This window comes from Colossoma macropomum, unplaced genomic scaffold (assembly GCF_904425465.1).
Source record: "Colossoma macropomum unplaced genomic scaffold, Colossoma_macropomum, whole genome shotgun sequence".
Taxonomy (NCBI): Eukaryota; Metazoa; Chordata; class Actinopteri; order Characiformes; family Serrasalmidae; genus Colossoma; species Colossoma macropomum.
In genome coordinates this window covers 18,974,070-18,998,616 of record NW_023494810.1, presented here as the reverse complement: position 1 = coordinate 18,998,616, position 24,547 = coordinate 18,974,070, and positions in this window count along the sequence as shown.

Genomic DNA, 24,547 nt, shown 5'->3' with positions numbered 1-24,547 from the left:
TACTTGTTTCATTTAATATGATGATTAATGATTAAGAACCATAACGGAAATTCAACATTTCTTTACAATGTCTTTTTACAGGTATCATGTATTTTTTTCATGACTTTAAATCTCTCACTTCATTCTCAGTCTCAGCCTTTTGAGAATGGGGCTTTTGACTTTGGTCCCCACACCAATCTACCAAACTTCTCATGTGGCAGAGCAGTTCTGTGAACAGGACAGAAAAAATGCAGCTAAAAAACAGAAGCACTTCAAAAAATAAAAATAATTTACTGCTGGATAATTCACTGAGGAGTCAAATGAAACAATGGAAAAAGGTTTTTAAAAAATCCTCCCATCAGTCGAACAACCATCCCAGAACCAAATGAATTTAAATTGCCACATCGATAAATATTCTCTGTACAAAACCAAAATAACACGGCTTATATAACTACACAGCGTTTTAAGGAGGCTAGATAAATTTATGTATGATGAGTTATTATTTACTTAGACATTTTTTTCCTATTTACTTCGTAAAAAAGTTATAGACTGCAATGCTTGTAGGATGCAACTTATTGAGTGTTCCAGTAATTCCTTATCTCCTGATCCCCAAACACTAAGCACCACAAAATCCATGACAAATCCCTTTGGATAATGTTGGCTCATGTGACTTCTCATCGTAGCTGTGCAGATGACGTGACAGCTTCCACGAAATATGCCCCAGGAGAAGTGGCTAATAAACTCAGGTGCAGAGCCAGCTGCTAAAAACACTGCCGGTAAAGTAGCCGCTAAGTGGATGCTCACTGGCGGCGGCTAATAAAATTGGCGGGGAAATGGCCGCTCAGTGGCGGCCGCAAATAAAAGTGGCCGTGATGCGGCAGCAGGAAGCGTCCACTTCCGTCCGTCACCTGGCACGCAGAGATCCAACCCCCTCTCTGTTTTGGGCAAAGTTCAAAGTGTAGAAAAGGCCTTTATATTGCACTGCAAGGCACTGAATCGCTTATATTAAAGTGAAAACATGATGTTCATTGAAAATAGACTTGTCTGCAGTACAAAGGTGCTTGGTGTAATAAACAGAAAGACTTATATTTAGGTGAATATATTATGTGCATTAAAAATGGACTTCTCTGCCTGCAAATGTGTTTAGTGTTAGAAAACTGCAATAATACCATGTTTTCATGAAGAACAAAGTAAGAAATTTAACTTTGGTGAAAGACTCTGTGAAATGGTAAGGCTGTCGTTTTTGGGCTCTCTAAATCGCGGAAAAGGTGTTTACAGCTCACCGGAGGTGCAGAAACGATTTAGAACACCCAGAAACGCTTAATTAAAGGTGAAAACATCATGTTCATTGACAATAGACTTGTCTGTTGTCCAAACGTGTTTAGTATTATAAAACTACCAATGATCACTTCTTCATGAAAAAGAAAGCGAAAAACATTACTTTGGCAAAGAACTGCATGAAATGCTGACGATTTAGTTCTGGGATCTCACCAGAGGCGCTGAAACGCTTATATTCAAGTGAAAACATCATGTTCGTTGTAAATAGACTTTTCTCCTGTACAACCATGTTTAGCATAAGAAAATCAACATAATATCACGTTTTCTTGAAGAACAAAGCAAGAAACTTAACTTGGGCAATGGACTCTGTGAAATGCTGAAATTGATGTTTTGGGATCTCTTAATCGCTAAAAAGCCGTTTACAACACACCAGAGGTCCGGTATCGCTTTAGAGCACCCAGAAACGATTAGGTTAAGGTGAAAACATCATGTTCATTGGAAATAGACTTGTCTGCTGTACAAACGTATTAAGTGTAAGAAAACTACCATAATTTCACGGTTTCATGAAAAACCATACAACAAACATAACTTGGGCAAAGCACTCTGTGACATGCTGAGGATCTAGTTTTGGGATCTCTAAAGCGCTGAAAAGGAGTTTTAAACTCACCAGAGGTGCAGAAATGCTTTAGAATCTCCAGAAACGCTTATGTTCAGGTTAAAACATCATGTTTATTTAAAATAGACTTAAACAAACGTGTTTAGTATAAGAAAACGAACACTATCACGTTTCCTTGAGGAGCAAAGCAAGAACTGAACTTGGGCAATGGACATGAAATGCTGAGGCCAACGTTTTGGGCTCTCTAAAGCACAGAAAAGCTGTTTACAGCTCACCAGCATTTCTCAGTATTATTCTAAGGTTTTTACTTTGGGGATATGATGTGAAGCCTTGGATCTTGTTCACATTTTTTATTTTTAGAGGCTAATTAATTTTAGAGTGTCTGGGTCATGGGTACTTGTTCTGTTCCTGGGCTTTAGTAATTCCATCACAATTTCTTATGAACGATGGAGACTAGATTTCTTATATTCTCTATCCTTTACTGATGGTTTTATTTTCTGGGCCCCTGGCCTTTATCTCAGAACCATGTCCCAGATTTCATTCTTTTGAGGCAAATTGGCAGGGTATTAGGTGAAAGATACTTGGCCTGAGACTCCGCCTCAGCCCTCCCAAAGAAATTTATTTGCTACATTCTAAGGTGTTGAATGTTGGCGAGAGGACACTGGGCCTTGGCCTCAGAGATCTAGTTTCACATTTTATTCTTTACAGTCTAAATGGCTGGGTCATTGCTAGCAGATCCTTGACTGGTTTTCAGAGCTGTTTACACAATTTCTTTTCACCCATCTGAACAGCTTGGTATTTTTGTTAAAAGACCCAATGACTCAGACTCCAAGCTCCCCTTCTAGTATTATAGTCATTATTCTTAAGGGTTGAGTAGTAGATAGTGGGCCCATGACCTTTGGCTCAAATCTCAGATTTTATGTTTTCTTAAGCCTAAAACCCTGGGTCCTGTTTACTAGATTATTGGCCTGGGCTACAGAATTCTCTCCACAATTTTAATTGCCTTTTCTAATGTAAATGGTTGGAGGCCTCATTGCCTGTGTATAAGAGCTCATGTCCCATCTTACTCTTTCAAGATTGGCTCATAGATTTCATTTCAATTTATATTCATCACTGGCCTCGGTTCAGAATTGCTTTTGAAACACCCTGGGCATTGGCCTCCAAATTACCATTCAAGTATTATAGTTTCTATTCTACAGGGTTGGGTCTTTGCAGTGCAATTCCCATTCCACATTTTATTCTTTACAGTCTAAATGGTTGGGTCATTGGTAGCAGATCATTGCCAAGGTTTCAGAGCTGCATTCACAGTTTGTTTTTAATGATCTGAACAGCTTGGGATTTTGGTTGAAAGACCCAACGACTCCAAGCTCCCATTCCAATATTATAGTCACTAAGGGTTGAGTATTAGATAGTATTAGATAGTAGGTACATGACCTTTAGCTCAAAGTTCAGATTAAATGTTTTTAAAAGCCTAAAAGTCTGGGTCATGGTTACTGGGTCTTCTCTACACAATTGTAATTCCCTATTCTATTGTAATAGGAGAGAGGCCTCTGGGCCTGTGTTTAAGAGCTCATGTCCCATTTCACTCTTTCGAAATGAAATGGCTCATTCTGCATATTGTTTCAGGGATTTCATTGCAATTTCTTTTCATTGTTGGCCTCAGTACAGATTTGTAGGTCAAAGACCCTTGGCTTTGGCCTCCAAATTACCATTCAAATATTATAGTTCCTATTCTAAGAGGTTGGGTTTTAGCCTTATTGTAAGGGATTTTGTGTTGGTGATATGAAGCGGGGACCTGGCCTCTATTCCAAATTTTATAATTTAGAATCCAAATGGCTGGCTCATGCTACTGGACCTTTGCCTGGGTGTGAGGTTTTTCATTTCAACATTATTGCCCCTGTCTTAAGGTTTGGTTCATTGTTTGGATTTGTGATTTGTGTTCTCCTAAATTTTATTCTTTCTTAGCTAAATGAAAGAAGCTTGAGAACAAAACTCTGGGCTTGGGCTTCAGAGAACCCCCCAAAAATTATTGATACTATTCTAAGTTTTATTGAGGGAGATAATGTTAAGCCTTGGGTCCTGTTCAAATTTTTAATCTTTAGAGACTACATGTCTGGCTCATGGGTAGTATATTTTTGTTGCTTCAGAACCCTGTCCCAGATTTCATTCTTCCATGGCAAGGGTATTAAGTAAAAGACCCTTGGCCTGGGCCTGGAACTTGGCCTTAGCCCTCCCAAAGAAATTTATTTGCTCTATTCTAAGGTGTTTAATGTTGGCGAGAGGACACTGGGCCTAGGCCTCAGGCCTCTTTCACGTTTTATTCCCTACAGTCTAAATGGCTGGGTCATCGCTGACCATCTAAGCCCAGGAGAGGTCAGGAACAAAAAAGGATCTGTATTTTTCAGGTATGCAAGTCTTTACTGGATTTGAGAGGCCTGAATGCTTGCACAATTTTAGTTAGTCAACAGAAATATGCCTGTATCTGTTTCAATTGTTGAATTTAACATTTTAAATCTTTACCAAATGTTCACTCTTCCTATAGCAATCCTTCTGGTTCTCTACTGATGAGGACCTACAACTTGTCCCAGGTGCTTTCACTTATAGTATTGCTCTTTGTATTATTAGTACATTTTTCATTATATGTTTTACTACATTTTTTTTATCACTAAATGTTGCATATATTATGAAATTTTAGTTTTTTTTCTAGAACTATAGCTCATACATTTTGCTTTTTTTTACTTTGTAAACTGTTTCATGAAAGCAAAAGCTTTCAAGATTGTGTGCTGTTTTGAAAATGTAGTACAATGCTATATACGATAACATGCTTTTTCTTGTATTCTATTGCATATGCCTTTTCTTTTTCTTGTTGATTTTTATATTTATTGTTCACACTGTCTACTTTTTGGATTATTCTCATCTTTTGTCTGGTGAGTGTATATTGCTTACATTTTCTTCATTTTTGATGTAGCCTTGAAGAATCCACCTTTACAAGCTGAAAGTGACAAAGAAATTGACCAGAATCCCCCCCACATGTAGATACGAGTATGTTTAGCACAGTGGGGTAGGCTTCAGATGTTCATTATCTCGCTGTCTCTCTCCCCCACACATACGTATGCACTCACTGGTCATTTTTAAGGTATTCCTAATTTCAAGACTGATTTTCAGCGCTTTAAAGAGCCCAAAACGCCAGCCTCAGCATTTCACATCCATTGCCCAAGTCAAGTTTCTTGCTTTGTTGTTCAAGAAAACGTGATATTATGTTAGTTTACTTACACTTAACATGTGTGTACAGGAGAAAAGACTATTTTCTATCAGTAGGAGTTGGATCTCTGCGTGCAGGGTGATGGGCGGAAGTGGCTGCTATTAGTGGCCGCCATTGAGCAGCCACATCGCAGCCATTTTGCGGCCACTTTTATTAGCAGTCGCCCTTGAGCAGCCACAATTTGTATCTTGTGCTCCAGTCTCTTGTGCTCCAGTCTCTTAATTGTAAATGCTGGTAAATGGACCTTTAACTGGAAAAAAGCAAGTGTTGTGGATATTGATACACTGTGAAAATGTAGTTTGACAATTTGATATCTTGTTTATTTGGCATACATTTTGTGTGAGTGTCTTATTGCAAAGTACAATGCAAAACACAGCAGTCAGTACTGTTCATTCAGTTCATGTATATTTATTTACATCTTTAACCTTTATTAAAATTACATACAATTGAAACATATAATAACAAATACAAATAAATGCATTTTAAATGTATATTTAAATACGTTTTTGGCCATTTTCATTTATTGCAAAAATATATTTTAGAAATACATTTGAAATATGTATATTTTCTCTTTATGGGAGACTAATCTTAATATTGCTATAACTGCTTGATAGGCTGATGTCTGTTTCTGTTTAACACTACTCACACTGTATTTAAGGTAAGCTGAACTAGACCACACATTTTGTTAAACTTGACAAGCAAGGATAATTAAACATTGCATTGACATTCTGTTTTGTAGGCTTATTGCAAATCAATGGGTATTTTGTATTTATATAATAATAAAGGACAAACTTAAAATGTGTATGGAAATATAGGGAAAGCAGTTCAGTTTTATTGTGGAAAATTAAAAAAAATACTTTGGTGAAAATTATTTACTACATTTATTAATATTAATAAACCATGAACATTAACATTATTAAGACATAAGTAATGTTTACAAAGTATTTAACACTTGTATTCAATTATGTTTGTTAGTGTCAAATAAAGAACACCCCATGTTTATTCTATTTATGACTATTTTCTTTACTTTTTATTTTTTTTTGCTTATTTTCTTGTTTAAATCTTTGAATTCGTTCATTTGTCAATTACTTAATACACTTGTATTTAATATTTATTATTTCATTTAATATTTAAAGTTTAAGAACTATAATGCAAATTCAACATTTCTTTACAATGTCTTTTTACAGGTATTGTGTATTTTTCCATGCCTTTAAATCTCTCACTTCTTTCTCAGTCTCAGCCTTTTCAGAATGGGGCTTCTAAATTTGCCCCCCCCCACACCAATCTTCTGACCTTCTCAGGTGGCAGAGCAGTTCTGTGAACAGGACAGAACAAATGCACCTGAAAAAAGCAGAAGCACTTCAAAAATTAAAAATAATATAGTGCTGGATAATTTACTGATGAGTCAAATGAAACGATGGAAAAAGGAAAAAAAATCTGAAAAAAAAAATCCTCCCATCAACTGAACAGCCATCACAGGACAAAGTAAATTTAAACTGCCACATCGCTAAACATTCTCTGTACAAAACTAAAATAACAGGCTAACAAAATTACACAGTGTTTTAGTGAGGCTAGATAAATTAATGTGTGATGGGTTCCTATTTATGTGTGTGATTTCTTTTCCTATTTATGTGTGTGATGTAGTTGCACAATGGCGTCCGCTAATAAAAGTGCCCGCGAAGTGGCCGCGATGTAGCTGCTCAATGGTGTCCGCTTATAAAAGTTGCCGCGATGTGGCTGCTCAATGGTGTCCGCTTATAAAAGTGGCCGCGAAGTGGCTGTTCAATGGTGTCCGCTTATAAAAGTGGCCGCGATGTGGCTGATCAATGGTGGCCGCTAATAAAAGTGGCCGCGATGTGGCCGCAAAGAGGGACCACTTCTGCCCATCACCTGGCATGCAGAGATCCAACCCCCTCTCTTTTCTATTTTCAAAGCACGTGATGTTTTCACATAAACATAAGTGTTTCAGCACCTTTGGTGAGTGTAAACGCCTTTACAGCACTTTGTGAATCCCAGAACTAGATCAACAGCATTTCACAGAGACTATTGCCTCTGTGTTTGTTTCTTGCTTTGTTCTTCAAGAAAAGTGATATTATGGTAGTTTTTTTTTTACATCAAACACACAAGTAAAGGACACGTCCATTTTCAAGGAACATGATGTTTTCACTTTAACTTAAGCATGTCTGATTGTTCTAAAGCGTTTTTGCCTCTTGTGAGGTGTAAACGCCTTTTCAGAGCTTTAGAGAGCCCAAAACATAAGCCTCAGCATTTAAGAGTGCACTGTACAAGTTAAGTTTCTTGCATTGGTCTTCAAGAAAATGTAATTTTATGCCAGTTGTCTTACAATAAACACATTTGTACTGCATGCAAGTCCATTTTCAATTAACAAAATATTTTCCCCTTAACGTAAGCGCTTCTGGATGGTCTAAAGCAGTTCAGTGCTTCTGGTGAGCTTTAAGCGCCTATTCAGCGCTTTAGAGAGCCCAAAACGTGAGACACAGCATTTCCATTTAACAAGTTCAGTTTCTTGCTTTGTTCTTCAAGAGAACCTGATATTATGTTAGTTTCCTTACACTAAGCAGACGTTCACGTTCGGCAGACGAGTCCATTTCCAAAGCACATCATAAGTTCACCTGAACACAAGGCTTTCTGATTGTTCTAAAGCGTCTAAGCACCTCTGGTGAGCTGTAAACACCTTTTCAGTGCTTTAGATTTCCAAAACGATAGGCTTGCCATTTCATAGATTCCTTCATCGAGATCATGTTTCTTGTTTTGTTCTTCACGAAAACGTGATATTATAGTAATTTTTTCACACTAAACACGTTTGTTCAGCAGATGAGTCCATTTCAAAGTATGTGATATGTTTACCTTAACTTAGGGGTTTCTTGGTTTTCTAAAGTGTTTCTGCGCCTCTTGTGAGCTGTAAACTCCTTTTCAGAGCTTTAGAGAGCCCAAAACGTAAGCCTCACCGTTTAAGATTTTCTTGCACTTTGTTTAGTGCAAGAAAACTACCATAATATCACGTTTTCTTGACGACCCAAGCAAGAAATTTAACTAGCAATGGCCTCTGTGAAATGCTCAGTCTGATGTTTTGGGCTCTGTAAAGCACTGAAAAGGCGCTTACAGGTCACTAGAGTCGCAGAAACGCGTTAGAATAGTCAGAAACTCTTATGTTAGGGTGAAAATTCATTGAAAACAGACTTTTCTGCTGTATGAACGTGTTTAGTGTAAGAAAACTAGCATATCATGTTTTCTTGAAAAGCAAAGCAGGAAACTTAACTTGGGCAATGGATTCTGTGAAATGCTGACGATCTAGTTCTGGGATCTATAAAGCGCTAAAATGGTGTTTACAACTCACCAAAGGCGCTAAAATGCTTATATTCAAGTGAAAACATCATGTTCATTGAAAATGTACTTTTCTCCTGCACAAAAGTGTATAGCGTCATAATATCACGTTTTGTTGAAGAACAAAGCACAAAACGTAACTTGGGCAATGGACTCCAAATGCTGGTGATGACATTTTGGGCTCTCTAAAGAGCTGAAAAGGCATTTACACCTCACAAGAGGTGCAGAAACTCTTTAGAACACCCAGAAACCCTTATGTTAAGGTAAACATATCATGTACATTGAAATGGACTCGTCTGCCGAGCAAACGTGTTTAGTGTAAGAAAACTAACATGATATCACATTTCTTGAAGAACAAAACAAGAAACTTAACTTGTTCAATGGACTCTGCTGAGTCTGATATTTTGGGTTTACTAAAGTGCTGAAAAGGCACTTAGAGCTCAGCAGAAGCGCTGAACCGCGTTTGGACATCCAGAAGTTCTTAGGTTAAGGGGAAAACATTATGTTAATTGAAAATGGACATGTATGCAGTACAACCGTGTTTATTGTAAGAAAACTGACATAACATTACGTTTTCTTGAAGAACCAAGCAAGAAACCTAACTTGGACAGTGGACTCTGATGTAAATCTTTGATCTTGCCACAGACAGAGAGCCAGGAGGCCAGAAATCGCAGAAACTATGGTTTTATTTGAAGAGCTCTGTCCAGTCTGCCACCAACCCTAGTCTGAAAAACCTGGTTGGACCCAGGGCTCTAACTCTAAGTCTTCCCACCCCCAAGACAGTCATATAGAACAGAGTGGGAGATTTGAATCCTGTTGTAAATACCTTACTGTCGTAAAAAAAATATAGTTGTTGTCGTAAACCAAGTGCTCTGCTCCCGTCCCCAGGAAGTGTCATAAAATGCTGTTATTGTTCACACCATGAGAACAGGGTACACATTCTGTTTAACAATGAATAAAACAATTCCCAACAACTCTTAAATGCGGAGGCTTATGTTTTGGGCTCTCTAAAACTCTAAAAAGGCGTTTACACCTCACAAGAGGTGCAGAAACGCTTTAGAACACCTAATGTTAAGGTAAACATATCATGAACGTTGAAATGGACTCATCTGCTGAACAAACGAGAACAAAATAAGAAACGTGACCTGGATGAAGGAATCTATGAAATGGTAAGCCTATCATTTTTGGATCTCTAAAGTGCTGAAAAGGCGTTTACAGCTCACCAATCAGAAAGCCTTGTGTTCAGATGAACTTATCATGTGCTTTGAAAATGGACTCGTCTGCTGAACAAACGTTTTTAGTGTAAGAAAACTAACTTAATATCAGGTTTTTTTGAAGAACAAATCAAGAAACTTAACTTGTTCAGTGGACTCTGTGAAATGCTGTGTCTCACGTTTTGGGCTCTCTAAAGCGCTGAAAAGGTGCTTACAGCTCACCAGAAGCACTGAACCGCTTTAGAACATCCAGATGCGTTTAGGTTAAGGTGAAAACATTATGTTCATTGAAAATGGACTGGTCTGCATACAAATTTGTTTAGTGTAAGACAACTACAATAATATTTATGAAGAACAAAGTAAGCTTAAGTAAACTTAACTTTGGTCTAACTTAACTTTAAGTCTGACGGACTTGAATGCCGTACAAACGTGTTTACTGTAAAAAATATTGCTATTTGTCATTTTCCGTGTAAAATAAAGCAACAAATTTAACTTGGGTCATCAAGTTCACTGATAATGGACTTGTATGCCGTACAAACATGTTTAGTATAAGAAAACTAATATCACGTTTTATTGAAGAACAAAACAAGAAACTTAACTTGGCCAATGGATATGGGAAATGCTGAGGTCGATGTTTTGGGCTCTCTAAAGTGCGGAAAAGGTGTTTCCAGCTCACCAGAATTTCTCGGTATTATTCTAAGGTTTTTATTTTGGGGGAGATGATGTGAAGCCTTGGCTCCTGTTAAAATTTTAAATCTTTAGTGACAAAATATTTGGATCATGGGCACTTGTCCTTTTCCTGGGCGTTAGTAATTTCATCGCCATTTCCTATCAACCGTTTTATTAGAGATTTATTATATTTTCTATCCTTAAGTGTTGGTTTTAGCTCCTAGGCCCCTGGTCTTTGCCTCAGAACTATGTCCAAATTTCATTCTTTTGAGGTAAAATGGTAGAGTATTGAGTATAACACCCAGGGCCTAGGCCTGGGCCTCAGCCCTCCCAAACAAATTTATTTGCTATATTCTAAGGTGTTTTGCTTTTAGTGAAGATACACTGGGCATAGGCTTCAGACCTCCCACTTTACCTTTTATTCTTTACAGTCTAAATGCTGGGTCATTGGTGGCAGATCTTTGCCTGGCTTTCAGAGTTGTTTACACAATTTAATTTCACCCATCTAAATAGCTTGGGATTTTGGTTTAAAGACCCAACAACACAGACTCCAAGCTCCCCTTCCAGTATTGTCATCATTATTCTTAAGGTTTGGGTATTACAAAGTGGGCCCATGATCACTGGCTCAAATCTCAGATTTTATGTTTTCTTAAGCCTAAAATTCTGGGTCTTCCTCACTACATATTTGACCTGGGCTACACAATTCTCTCCACACTTTTAATTGCCTATTCTATTGTAAATGGTTAGATGCCTCTGGGCCTGTGTATTAGAGCTCATGTCCCATCTTACACTTTCCAGATAAAATGGCTGATACTGGGCATTGGTTCAGATATTTAATCGCATTTTATATTCATCGTTGGCCTCAGATCAGAATTGCTGTTAAAAGACCCTGGGCATTGGCCTCCAAATTACCATTCAAGTATTATAGTTTCTATTCTATGGGGTTGGGTCTTGGCCTTATTCTAAAGGATTTTGTTTTGGTGATATGATGATGGGACCTGATCTCACAGCTCCTATTCCAAATTTTATTATTTAGTGTCCAAATGACTGGCTCATGCTACTGGGCATACATATGCGACTACGAGGGTGTGTATCTGCTAACGTTAGATAGCTAGCTAACGCTAGTAGTTCCGAATAGGGATCATGTAGTATGTCACTAGCTAGCTAACATTGACTAGCTAATTTTAGTTGATAGAAAACTTGTCACTGTGTAAATTTCTTATTTTTTATCGCCAGCCATAGACCCACATAATTACGTTGTCACTTATTTGTCTCCAGTATCAAACAAAGACAGGCTGACTGGTGCTGTCAGCATCAGGGCAGGGTGTTACAGGTCTATGAGAAAATGCGAGAAGCCTCACAGCCTGAGAGTAACGTTAGGGATGGTTTGGGTGTTCTGTTCGAGTTCTGAGTCTGTTCCAGTTCAAGGATAGTTTTTATCAAGCCTCTCAGAGATAGGAATAAGAGTAGACTAATCAGTTATTATGACCAGATTTAATCATTTACAGCATTTAGCAGGCGCTCTAATCCAGAGCGACTAATCACCCTGGTCAGAAAGGCAAGAGCTGTCATTTTCTGAGATGCTTGGTAAATGCATCCACAGCTGTTCCAAGTTCATTGTTGTTGTCTACTTGTTAAAAGACGAGGATAGTGAGGTCCCTGGGGTATAGTTAACTCTGACTGTAAACCCTTTATTTTGAGTGCCACCCTTTATTCCATCTTATTCATAATCAAGCCTCCCAAGAGAAAAAAAATTCTCTATGACAGTATTAACAAGTCCTATTTTTGTATTTATTGTATTAATGTCATTGCCAAACTTACCCCAGCAACCTAGCTAGGCTGATAACCAAACCAGTGGCTTCTGTTTGGTCCACTGCTAAAGGATAAATTAAAGCTCAAACACACTCTCAAATCACTGTCAATGCTTGTAAAAGTTTCTCTCTATATACTTGTACAGACAGTGCTTCGGGATTCTGACCCTGTCATCCTCATATCAAACCGATGCTCGTGTGTAGCTGGCACTGCAGTGTGTAACCACACAGTCACTTTGCTGTTTCAAACTGCACACTATTCGGAGCTGAAGGTGCAGGTTGTGCCCCCTGTCCACACCTGCACTGAGACAGAACAACAATGGCACAAGCCCAGAACAGTAGTAAGTGTTGAGATGCAATTCATAGGCCTCATATTCCAAATATTAGTGATATTTAAGTGTAAACAATAGGACAACTGTATTTGGAAACATGATCTGTCAAAGCCAGAGTCCAGCTTGTCAAGCTTTAGGATCCGTAGAAGGAGAACTGTGTATTGTTGAATGCAATTTTGTTTTAACATAATATGTTACATACTTTGTCTGACTTTTAATTTTCTTGTCTCTTATTGTTGCAGCACTTAAGTGAGCACTGAGTTAAGTATTCATTGTAATGTATTGTATTGCACTTATTGAAATGTATTGCACTGTGCTGTGTTTAACTCTGTTTATTTTCTCAATGTATCAACATTGGCTTTTGTTTTTAGCAGTATCTGAGCTCAGGACTAGCTTTCTCTCTAACCTTTTTATAACTAGCAAAGATACTTTTTCTAGATAGACAAAGCACTTTTTTGTAAGTCGCTCTGGATAAGTATATAATGTAAATGTAAATGCTGAGATTCTCTGTTTATCTTTCTTTGTCAGGGAGTGAAACCTGGGCCAATAAACAAAATGATCATCACCAGACCGAGACCCAATCACCTCATGGAAGGGGGATCAGGTGAAGTAGTGAGCTGCTATTACTGTAATTACTGCATCATAGAGGGTTATTCAATCTACAGGGCTATACTGGTATTCAGTGGTATTGTGGAATACACCTGTTGCACACTTACCATAACAAGGTTGCAAAACTATAGGTCGATGATGAGCAGCTGACAGAAAGCCAGAGTGCCATTTTGCATGTGAAGGTATTTTGACTCTCAGTAGTTTGCATCAGAAACATGGGCTGTCTGGTGCAGATGTCTCTCCACAAACAAGGATCAGTTCTGTGGTTCTGGGTGTAACTTGTTCTGCCTCTAGTTCTCCTTTTGACTTCAGGTTTTTACATTTTTACATTTACAGTAATCAGTGAAAAGTAACTAAGTACTTTTACTCAACAATTATACATTCAATTTAGACATTATTTTCATTAAATGCTACCTTGTATTTATATGCTGCTAGATTTCAGAGGTACATGGTACATTTGGTATATAGGTCTTTATATACTGCCAGTTATTTGGCAGTAGAATTAGTTTTTGCAGAGTTACAGATTAAAACACCCAACACACTATATAAAATAGCAGAGCGTGACAGATGCTAATATTCTTAGGCTCATATCAATATTTAAGTATTTTAAAAATCCAACAGTATGCCCAAAGGTGTTACAACAGTGGCCTTTAAGTGGTTTCTCCATAACATCCAGGTTTTCATGGGTGTCAGAAACCTGCAAACATTATATGCAATTTTAGTGTACAATGGGTAGGTAATAAAGACACAGAGTTCTGCAGACAGTGTTTTTTACAAGATGGATACCTGTGTCACTGCATGATGGGATGCTTAATGCTATTATTGTCTTTTACAGAAGTACACTCTACAAGGGCCTGGTTGGGGACCTACTTGACATCTCCTTGCTACAAATTGGAGACACATACAAAGACTTTGACATTACAGAGAAACCTTTATCAGCAACTATCGGCATCAGTGATGAGAAAACCCTTGTTGAGACAGCTTTTGGCTTAGCACAAAAGGGGAGTGTGCTCTCATACCAGCAGCCCATATTGCCAACAAAGTCAGTCAAGATGCACCAGGATCCTCCACCTTACCCTCAGCTGCTTCTTGAGGAATGTAGGCTTGCCCTAACAGTGTGTGCGCATGTGTGCACTGAGGAGGAGCACTTCCACCTTAAAACCTTGATGGTCACATTGGACATGGCCTATGGCCCAGAGAGGCTGGTTCTGTGAAGTTAACACATAGTCAGTTCTTTCGTCCAAGCCTTGACCAGTGGTTTGTTTTGGTAGTTAGCTAGGAGGCAGGCTACTGCGAAAAGCTGGTTGATACTGCCAGCAATGGTCAGAGGGATAATGGTGTCAAACAGTTTGTTCTCTTTGATGCGCCTAATGGTCCTTTCTACATGTATCCTTAACCGTGCAATGTCCTGAGTGACCAACACTTCTTCATGAGACAGCTGTGACTTTTTACTTAGAAAAGGTGGTCTGTAAACTTTGCAGGGCACAAGGTCATCGATTCTGAAATCCTTGTCCACCATTACAGCCATATCCTTATCCAAAAGAGGGACAATGCCAGATTGCCAAAACAATTCTCTGCAATTCTCTGTCACTGATAGAGCCAGAATACAATGAGGACACAAAGGTAACAGCACCATGCGGTGACACACCCATCATTCGTTTCAGGGTAGTGTGGGATTTATACTGTGAAAACATCTCACTCTGTAAGAGTAAAGATGAAGGCATCTGACATCTCAACTCTGTACAGTCAATGATTACTTGTGTATCAGAGTACTTGCCGAACACACTCGGCATCGTGGCTTTAATTGTCTCAGGAGTCATCCATATCCCAACGGCGCCCAATAAGGTATACACAAAATTTACCCACGTTTTGATTATCCTGCTGATGGTGGACTGAAAAATGTTGAAACGATCACCCAGATCTTTCTCCTTCAAACCACACCAAGAACAGGAACAGTTCATCAATCAGTGGAAGGCATCGGCTCTGGTGGGGGGGCAGAGTGATAATAATGATAATCATTGCCCGGTCAGCATAAATGTGTGTGTTTTGAATTACACTGAATGGGACAGTAATGTTCTCTTGGGTATTGATTTATCAGCAAGCTGCTTTTCAAAACAAAATGATGTAGTATGAGCTATGAGTACCGGTCGATAAGGTAGATGAGTGGCCTTGTCAGGGTCAGGAGCTGCTGTTGTGCTGGATGTGGATGACCGTCTACCAACATGCACGACCCTCCTTGTTGCAGGTTCAATCTGTCTCCAAAATGCTTGGAGATGGCGGTAGCTGGAAAATCTAAAAGAGTGAAAGGAAATTATTATTGCCTTTAAATCAAAGCGTAGCATATTATTTATATTTGCCCTGGTAGATCTCGCCAGGAAGTTGCATCAGTACACTGGCCTAAATATTTTGTTGGCTAGTTAGAATGAATTGCAGCATAATCTGAAAAGTAACCAGCTCATTTTAAAGTGGATTCCAGAATAAACTGAATCTACACCAGCAATGACTGAGTGATTGGAGATTTTAATCATGTTTTGCCCCATGTTCTCATTATTGTTTTTAATAACTTACATTTTTTTAAGGCTTTCTTTTTTGGAGCTCTATGATTTAATGTCAGGATGTCAGGATGCCTACATCTCCTTGGTCACCCAGTATATGAATAGAGGTTAACGGATGAATGAATTAATAAATACGGACACAATCTAGGTCTGCAACAAAATCATAACCACAGGGGTAAGGTGAATATCATATGACATAATACGTACCTGGTATAGAATCTGATGTCATCATCTGATGCTAGAAACCTCTGTAGGCCAAAGGACTGCTTCAGTGTAATCTCATTCAGCCTCTTTCGCAGCTCTTCTATCACCAGTTGCTGGGCCTCTATTTTCTCACATGCTATATCTAAAGCTGATGGTTCTGGTTTTGCATCATAATCATGACACTGAAGCAGCAAATCAACATCCATATTTTCCTTTTCATTGAATGCATCCTCTGGTCGTGGTGTTCTCTCCCAGACACTTGGTCTGGTTGCTGGCAGAGAGTAGTTGTTCCAGGCAAACAACACAGGCACAGCCCCCTCTTTCAAGAGTCGTCGCCCACCTTGAACGATATCCGTGAAGAGGCAATGTCTACTACAGACTGTCGTGGTCCTCTTAATTACCAAATTCTCACGTCTCACATGACGGATCCATATTTTTCTTGAGGTTTTGTCCTTTGGGAAATGGTGGAAGCTTACAGTAGAGTTGAACTTCCCTGACATTGCGCATTGAGGTACACAGCAGAAATCACTGTTCGGATTATCCCGCTTCTGGTACTTTATAGGTCTTGACGAAGACATTTTCTTCTCCTCACAAACATTCAGATATTAAAAGCTAATAAAACTCCAAAAATAAAAAGGGACTAGCTAGGATAACTGAAGTCCCTACCGCCGTCAGCTCATACTGTTTTTACCGCCTTCTCCAACAAGCGGATGTGAAGAGACCAGTTTTCCGGTTTCGTCATTTGACCTTCGGCATAAAGCCTATTGCCGTGCAGACTGCAGGTCACATAGCAACGAATCGTTACTCGCATTTATAAGCAGCGCAGTTGGTTTCCTGGCAAGTTAAATCTGCAACGAGAGACTGTCAAACAGTAAAAAGTCGCAAAGATGAAGTCGCTTCTCTTCCGAATTTTCTCGTTCCACCTTAAATGGTGCTGCATTTACATTCAGTGCCTCAGTCAGAATTTAAGGTGGAATGGGAAAATTCGAACAAGAAGCTGGAGAATGAGAAGCAACTTCAGCCTCGTAAGACAGCCGAATGTTGAGAGACATTTTACAAGAAACTGCTCTAGTTTTGAGGAAAAGTTTTCTGGCGGAAATGGGAGGGGAGCGGCTAAAGCTAAAGCTTAAAGCAGAGCGAAGTAGATCTGCGCTCTCGTTTATATTGTTTAGCCAATACTAGGACATTATCACATACTGAGACATACTGGACATTAAATGTTGTGGCTCCCAAGGTGGTTTGATTTTTGTTGAAATGACAACATGTCTCTTCTTATCATTTGTGTTGTGACTCCTGACCTAACCTGGCTTTTAATGCAGAGGGAGCCGGTCGGATTTCTCACTCATCCATGTGTGTTTTTGTTGTGTGCCATCACAGACTGTTCGGGGGCTGCACTTACCCACTTCCAAGTTCCGCCTTTTGCGTATAAATCAAATATTTAGAAAATCGATTTGACATTTATGAATCGATTCAGAATCATTCACGTCCGCATCGCGATGCATCTAAGAATCGATTTTTTCCCGCACCCCTAATCATAGTAGTGTTCCTGTCAAGAAAAAGTTTGTTTTTAACCCCAAAAGGAATCCAAATCCAACAGACATGAGTAACTGCTACACAGATTTGCATGTATTCATCAGTACTTACGCAACCATTCTTTGAATCTGAATCTTTCTAGCAAGGGGAAAAGTGTTACTATTCCAAGGGCATATAAAATGAGGACATTTAAAGATGGGATCCTCCTTCATTAAAACCACACAAGTACTATTAAGAAACATGGCCAGAATTAAACATACAGAAATACAATACTTCCAATAAATGTGACTGTTTACTGTTTACTCACCTATGGCTTTCCACCATATCTGCCACATGTATGCTCACCACCATTCTTCCAGTGCAACCAGAAAGAGCACTAGTTTTGTACTACTCCTGAAATATCCAGCCACCACCTGGCATTGAGTGCTACTTTGACCATCTGAAACAATCACATTTACATATGCATATGGTGCTTCACACTGAAAGAAATGTCCCTACAAAAAGACAACCAGAGAAATTCACCCATATTTATCAAGCATGTCAGAGTAAAATTAGTAAAAATACTCATCTAAATTCAAGTCTCATCAGTCAATTTAGCCTATAGGGAGAACTGTATAAGGCACAAAATGATTCCAGATCAGTATTCATACTCTGAGAACTTTGATAAATATGGGCCATTGTGGGTAACCAGGACAAGACAAGTAAAACAAGGTTTCTGACACTTTTGTGTTTGTTTATTAATACACTTCCAGTGCACATATCCACAACAACCTTACATTATAATATCTTTTGACTTTGTACTATAAACGTGAAGCATACATATACTTTTTACCATAGACATCTTAAAGCTGTTATTGCCTACAGCGGGTTTGCAACAAATAGCTACAATACTAATAACTGATTTGTGATGTCAATACTTTTTTCTCCTATTTGATTATACTTACGAATACATACTTTTTGCTCATATTTGTAAGTACAGAGTAAAAAGACATTGTGTGTGTGAATATTAAGTGGATACATGCACTGAAAGTCTATTAAATAACAACAAGTGTGTCTGATTAGCTGTTCCTTCTCACTGTATATGCCAAAGCAGCACAAAGCTGTATCACAGTGCTGAATTTCTAAGACAGTATTACCAGTGTTGACATGACAACTTAAAACTCACATCTCCTGCAGTGTTCCATCAACCAACTGCCTTCATCATGCACTGGTAGACCCTACAGTTGAGCCTGATGAAAAATTATTATATTTTAATAGTAAATTATATCCAGTATAACAAGTTTTTACCCTGTTCTTAACTGCTTGCTTAACTTTATGTTAACTTGATGAGCCACCTATTTTAGTAAACTCCACAAATAGTGAGAGTGTGAACAGGCCAAAGAGCTAATTTTAACCTTCTTTGACAATACGATTTTTTAATTTCAAACAAAAAATGTGAACTGACTGGTCTAAGCCTCAAGTTCTTGTAAATCCAGATTAATAAAATATGGTGTGTTCCCAGAAGCAGGAATGGACAGGTGGTTGTGGGATTTCCATATGTTTACATGTAACAATACAATTATACTAAACAATTTTATAAGATAACTTTTTGGTAACAGATAAAGTGAAACAGCAATATGCCCACATCTAATGCTCACTATGTAAATTAGAAGATTAGCATTCTGACACCATTATTGTTTAATAATGTTAAGCTTTACTAATGATTAAGAAAATACAATTTCATTTATCTAAAGCTACTAAATCTCAGTGTAAATGAAACATTAATACTAGTACACCAAATGGGACAGTAAATCGGTAAAACTGATTTGAACTAATTTTTATTAGGAGCCCAAAATATATAAGCATAGGAATACAGGAATTTTGCTACTGATATGCATCCATATTTATTTCTGCGTTGTTCAGTGTTCAAATATTAACCATTGTTAAATGTTGTAGAACTTACTGTAATAGTAGGCAGGCATCTACTGCATGTGGTACCGTGGTAGGTGTTTCTATCGATATTCCATGGTGTTTCTGTGTAGCGCAATAGAAAAAAAAAACATATAAACAAAATGGAATAAAGTTAACTGAAAGGGCTTATTATTGAAATTTAAAACTGTATCACTGATATGCCCCACTATATCTCTGAGAGTTCAATTACTAGGAACAAGTCCTCAATATTCTTTCAAACTTACCACTACTTTACAATCAACATTACAAAAAATTACAGTAAATACTCATACATCATTAACCTTAGAAGACAGATGTAGGTTCACTAGTGATAGTGAATAAAATGGTTATATTTGTGTGGTAGACTTTGTGACCCCTGGTTTCTATCACCACCACCGTGAATAAACTTGAGTCAGTAAGTTTCTCTAGAACAGAGCATTTCACGTTAGAGCAACTGTGACTTTGTTTACATGTCACGAGGATTAGAATATACGGAGGTTTTTAAAATACAACCCCATTTCCAAAAAAGTTGGGACAGTGTGCAAAATGTAAATAAAACCAAAATGCAATGATGTGCAAATCATTTAAACACTACATTTAACTGAAAATAGTACGAAGACAACATATCAAATGTTTAAAATGAGAAATGTTATTGTTTTTTGAAAAACATATACCCATTTAGAATTTTTTGCAAAAAATTTGCGACAAAGGCAACAAAAGACTGGTAAAGTTGTGTAATCCTAAAAAAAAATAAATAAAAAAAATAAAAAAAACACTGGTGGTTAATTGGCAACCGGCAGTAACATGATAGTCTTTCAGAAGTAAAGAAGTAGAGAAGTAAAGTCTTTCCACTCTGTGAAAGACTGCACAGTCAAATAGTGCAACAATTCAAGAATAACATTTCTCAACATAAAATAGCAACAAACTTTTTTATCATCTACTGTACATAACAACATTAAAAGATTCAGATAATCTGAAGAAATCTCTGTATGCAAGGGACGAGGCCAAAAACCAGTATTTACTGGCCATGATCTTTGGGCCTTCAGACAACACACATGACTCTGTAGTTGAAATCACTGCATGGGCCCAGAAACACTTCTGAAAACCACTGTCTATGAAACACTTCATCCACTTGCATCCACAAATGCAAGTTAAAACTCTAAAACATAAAGAGGAAACCATATATAAACATGCTCCAGGAATGGTGTCACCTTCTCTGGGCCTGAGCTCATTTAAAATGGACTGAGGGGAAGTGGAAAATTGTCCTGTGGTCCAACGAATCAACATCTGAAATTCTTTTTGGAAATCATGGACACTGTGTCCTCTGGGATAAAGACCACTGAGCTTGTTATCAGTGCACAGTTCTAAGGCCAGTATTCACAATTGTGTAGGGGTGCATTAGCGCACATGTCATGGCTGACATGCACATCTGTGAAGGCACCATTATGCTGTTTTGGCAACATATGTTGCCACCCAGGTGACATATTTTTCAGGGAAGACCTTGATTATTTCAGAAAGACAATGACAGACCACATTCTGCATGTATTACAACAGCATTGCTCCATATTAAAAGAGTCCGCGTGCTAAACTGACCTGCCTGCAGTCCAGACCTGTCACCCACTGATGACATTTGGTGCATTATGAAATGAAAAATACAACAAAAGAAGACCCCAAACAGTTGAGCAGCTGAAATGCTATGTTAAGCAAGAATGGAAAACATTTCACTTTCAAAACTACAGCAGTTGCTTTCCTCAGTTCCCAAACACTTACAGAGTGTTGGTTACACAGTGGTAAACGTGCCCCCGTCTCAACTTTTTCGGAAAGTGTTATTGGCATCAAAGTCAAAATGGGCATACATTTTTCAAAAAACAATAGAATTTCTAAGTTTCAACATTTGATATGTTGTCTTTGTTTTATTTTCCTTTAAAAATAATTTACATGATTTGCATATCATTGCATCTTATATTTATTTACATTCTGCGCAGCTTTTCAACCTTTTTTTGAAACGGGGTTGTAACAACATGCAGAAAAAAGTAACGTGATATAAAACTTAGAGTCAAGTCAAGTCAAGTCAAATTTATTTGTATAGTGCGTTTTACAAATGATGTTGTCACAAAGCAGCTTCACAGAAACCCATTAAAGACAAAGTTTTGACATGAAAAGCCAGGGGCGACAGTGGCAAGGAAAAACTCCCTCAGAGCTGAGGAAGAAACCTTGGGAGGAACCAAGGCTCACATGGGGGGACCCATCCTCCTCTGGTCAAACTACCTACAAAATTATTATACTACTAATATTAATAGTAGTAGTAGTAGTAGTAGTAGTAATAGTAGTAATAGTTAGGAGTCCATGAAAACTTCAGTGTAGAGTGGGAGTGGGCAGCTAGTCCAAGTCAAGTGGCGGTAGCTGGGCAAGTGGCGGCGACTGGGGCGTGGGCAACTGGTCTGAAGCGGATAGCAGGAGAGCTCCGCAGACAATCATCCATCAGTGTCCGTCCGGCAGGTGGGCAGTCGTTTACTCGGAAAAAGGTAGGGAGATGGAATTAGTTTTGTTCTGTTTGAGTGTATGTAAAACAGAGAATGTGAACATTTCCAGAGTGTGGCTAATGACTCTGGTAAATCTGACTATAACAGCTTAACTAAAAGGAGAGAACCAAAAGGACACACAGACACGGGAGCACCCTGAAACAATCTGGCATCCCTCCGCTCCACCGCCCACAAACCTGAGTGATCGCGTGCGAGCGGCGGGACAACAGCACCAGCGTCTCAGTTTACTATAATTCCCTGTGTCCATGGACCCCTGGATCTGCTGCCTTTATCTAAGGGGGAACATTAACTACCAAAAGCTAAACTAAACAAGTGAGTTTTCAGCCTAGATTTGAAGATTGCAACTGAGTCTGAGTCCCGAACATTTTCTGGAGGATCATTCCAGAGTTTGGGGGCTTTATAAGAAAAGGCTCTTCCCCCAGCTGAAACCTTCTGAATTTTGGGAACTATTAAAAAGCCAGCACTTTGTGATCTGAGTAATCGTGGTGGCTCATAATGGGAAATAAGGTCTTGCGGGTACTCAGGAGCGAGCCCATGTAGGGCTTTATACGTCAATAAAAGAATTTTGTAATCGATACAGAATTTAACAGGCAGCCAATGGAGTGATGATAGAACTGGATTGATATGATCAAATTTTCTAGTTTTAGTGAGGACCCTGGCTGCAGCATTTTGAACTAGTTGAAGTTTACTTAAATTCCTGCTGGTGCATCCTGATAGTAGTGCATTACAATAGTCTAGCCTTGAAGTAATAAAGGCATGTACTAATGTTTCTGCATCATGCAGCGATAAGGCATTTCTTATTTTGGCGATGTTGCGAAGATGTAAAAAAGCTGTCCTAGTGATACTGCCTATGTGTTGATCAAATGATAAATCTGGATCAATTATGATGCCAAGATTTTTTGCTGCTGAACCAGGTATAACTGGAAAGTCAGCAAGATTTAAAATTAAATAATTTATTTCTTGCCACTTTTGGACCCAGAAGGAGAACCTCTGTTTTGTTACTGTCTAGAAGGAGGAAGTTATGTAACATCCAGCCTTTCACATCTTTTACACAGTCCTCTTTAACCTGTATTTAATTTTCTTTAACCTGTATTTGTCATCAGGCTTGGCTGATATGTACAATTGCGTATCGTCTGCGTAACAGTGAAAGTTAATGCCATGGCTACTTATAACTGTGCCTATCGGTAGCATACCATACCATACAGAAAGCACTGTTTCCAGAGCAGTGTCTTCATACGTCTGTATTTATTTTTTTTATCTTAAAAACAGTAATTTAAGTCTCACCAGTCACTTTGCAGAAGATTTCTGTTGAGATTATCTGTGAAACAAAATACACACAAGGCAAATTCAGCAAACCATTAATAGCTAACAAACACTTTTACCACAAAGCAATTTACTGGCTACTCAGCCTTGGGAAAATTCAACTCAGTGTGGGTCTACATGGATACTTCCAGATTTACTGTGCACAAGGACCTGTGATAACCTGGTTTAAACTTTAAACTATAGCCTAGTCTTATTTTAGACCAAATGGTCTTTGTTTGTTTTACTTGCCTTGTATACTTTCAGAATATTTTGTGTTGTATGCTCACATATTCTCGTCTGTAGCAGTCATGAAACGTTGGCGTGGTTGCTAAGCGACAACGGCAGCGCCTCAATTAGACAAGCGAGCTGACCTAGCTAGCTAGCTTTCAAGCTAACGACTTTAGCGTTAGCGTTAGCTAGAAAGGTGCGCCAAGCTCAAGTCAAGCTAAGCTGGATATGTGTATAGAGTTCACGTCAAACTAAGCAGTTAAATTACTCGTTACTCCTCACCTTTTAAATGTAGAGTTTGGCCCGTGAAGCAGGCCCCATTCCACTTGCAGTTCGCTCTTGTCGGTGACACGTCTTCCTTTTGTGGGCGAAAATCTCCGACGTCGATAGGCCCATTACACCGTTACCTCAGAAATGAACGAAATCCGCACATTTGCCCCGTTAGCACAAACGCGACGGATAAACTAGGAAGAAAGGCAATAACATTAATTTAAATGCGTAAACAGCTCGTAACGGTCGTGTTTGTATTTAAACGGTCACATGGAACGCTGGGAGAGAAAAAGCGCTCTCGCGTGCAGAACCCAGAGCCGAACTTCCAGGGGGCGGAGTCAGACTGATCCAGCTCCTTGTACACCGATCTGAAACTTTGCCAGCCAATATTTTCTTCCCCGCCTAGTTGCTTGTGTGTTTTTTTTTCACCTCAGCACACAGCTGTTAAGTAAACACAGTTTAAAGTTGTGCACTTTCCCTAGTTTGTGTATCTTAAATAAAATAAACATTTTTTAAAGCCTGGACAACGAAAATGGCCCATGTCCTAACGTTAGTATACTGGTTTACTCACATTGTAAGACTCAGCTCCTATGTTGCAAAATGCAAAATGCTACCGTAATTCAGCATTGAATCAATGTACTTCTGCTATCTGGGTAGTATATAGAGGAGGGTCTCTGGAGAAAAAGCGCTCTCGGAGAACTTTTTGTCCAACGCGAGGCGACGACTGCCTGTAAAAACACACATGGGGCTAAAATGATCAGAGCTGGGTTCACTGAGAAACAGTAGATAATTCTGCCTGTAATTTTCTCAGAAGATCGGGGAGAAAAACACAGACAGGGCCGATTCGGACGGAAATCACACGAGCGCC